This window comes from Pterocles gutturalis, unplaced genomic scaffold, assembly GCF_000699245.1.
Source record: "Pterocles gutturalis isolate BGI_N339 unplaced genomic scaffold, ASM69924v1 scaffold25389, whole genome shotgun sequence".
Lineage (NCBI taxonomy): Eukaryota > Metazoa > Chordata > Aves > Pterocliformes > Pteroclidae > Pterocles > Pterocles gutturalis.
Window position 1 is genome coordinate 78,550 of NW_010131475.1, and position 2,039 is coordinate 80,588.

Consider the following 2,039-nt stretch of genomic DNA (forward strand, 5'->3'; position numbering starts at 1 on the left):
TCACTGTTGCAGAAGGAAGCTAGGAAAGTCCCAGTGGGTGGAACCAGGATAAACCCTGCTGCTGGGCTGGATGTGCTCACAAGCTTTTCCGCATGGCAAAGGGAACATGAAACCAATGGGAGTGAAAGTGAGAAGCAGGGGGAGAGCGAGAGGGAGCGGGTGGCGCAGCGTCCTGCAGCCCGGCAGTTCCAGCGCAGCCCCGGGAGAAAAGGGAAAAGTCTTTTAGACAGGGCGAGGGTATCACAAGTGACCCCAAGAAGGGATCTGATTCTCTGAAATATTGCTTCATTCGTACATTTTAGCAGAATTTGCAGTGGGCTGAAGGTTGATAAATGTACCTTTTGCACCAAAAAGTCCAGGATCAGGCCTAAAATTGGGTGTTTTACTGCTGTGGGGTTCATCTTCTCTGAATTCATTTTAATTTTGCTTGCACAGGTGCCTGTTATCATCACTTGGCAAAGCTGTGACTTTATTGCACTTAACAAAAATTTTATGTCATCTTACTTCATTGATAGTCTCTATGTCTGATCAAAAGGGCCTGCTACTGTGTATGGGCAACATCAGGGGTTGCTCAGCAACTGATTTCAGAGAAACAAGCTCAGATGGCAACCCATGTCCAGCTGGAAGGGGGTCCCCTCTCCCAGGAAGGCTATTTGGGTGCTCGTTCCCTGCGCAGACAGCAGCAGCCCACCCTCCATCGCTGGTCCTGACAGGGTTTAGGAAGGGCTTGGCAGGAGCCATCAGTGATGTTGCCATGTAGACTTATCCAGATTGTTGAAATTGGAAATTTTTTTTCCTGGGAAAACACAGTTTTCATTAAAACTGAAACTTTCTTTGATTTATACGCGTACACACACTGATGCGCAGAAACTTCTCCTTTTTTCCCTGCGTAGAGAAACAGGGTGGAAACTTGTTTTTCAGTGAGAGAGAGCAACAAGGTTTTGGTTTTCCCCGCCTCCCCGTGAAAAACTATTTCAGATATGTGTTATTACAAAATAATATCAAAGAAAAAAAATTTCTCACATCCCAGTCTGTCTGCAACCCCCTCCTCCCCCCTCAATAAAAATCCAGCCAGCTCTTATCATTTGCACTTCGAAAACCCTGCTAGAAATCCTCCTATTGCAATAGTCCAGTGCAGCTCTTGATACACTGGAAAACTAAAAGTCCTGCTCTGAGCAGAATGTGTAATTTAGTTAGTGAGGATGGCTGAGGCTGTCAGCAGCAGGATGGGGATCCTTGACAGCAGAGTGGCCAGGGAATGGGCCAGGGAGAGAGAATTGTGACAGGGAAAGCAAAAAATAGAGTAACCCCTTATGGTTTAAGGTAACGGGTCAAGAAGGCTGGTAAAGCACCGAAGGACATGTGCTCTAATCCGAGCCAAGCCACATAACCCCTTTGTGACCTTAGGCTAGTGATTGACTTTGTTTCTTCTTTAATTCATTGTTTGTTTTTATTTAGGTTGTAAAACCTTGAGAACAAGGACTATTATCTGTTTTTATAGCACCTAGAACTGATTTCAGGGCAGGTGTGGCTCCATTTATCATAAATTTAAAAAGCAGAATGGCCAGGAAGGTGTTGCTAGGATCAGTAGAAAGAAAACTTGTATTTCTCTGGAAGTGCTGTATAGACATGTGATTTTTTTTTTTTTTTTTTTTTTTCCTGGGGTCTCAGTTGCTTATTCTAGGGCAGAGTACTAAAAACCTAATACTAATATTTTGGACATGAGTGTCAAAGTTAATTTTCTCTTCACTGTGACTGACACAAAATGCTTAATGTCTATTCAAGGCACGTGGCTTACAAGCAGCCAGCCACAGATATCCCCAATCTGTAAACCAGCAAACCCTCTGCAGTTTATTTTTTTTTCATTTTACAAGGAGTTCCAGTGGAGTCAGTTCTGAGTTAAAACAGCTCGTAAGAGTTTTTATTGCCCTGAGGCTTCTTGCAGTGGTGCGTGACCTGCAAACTTTTGGCTGGAAGCGGGTGAGTAGCCAGAGCCTGGGAGAGCGAGGGCTGGGCTCTTGAGATGAGACGGGATCAGG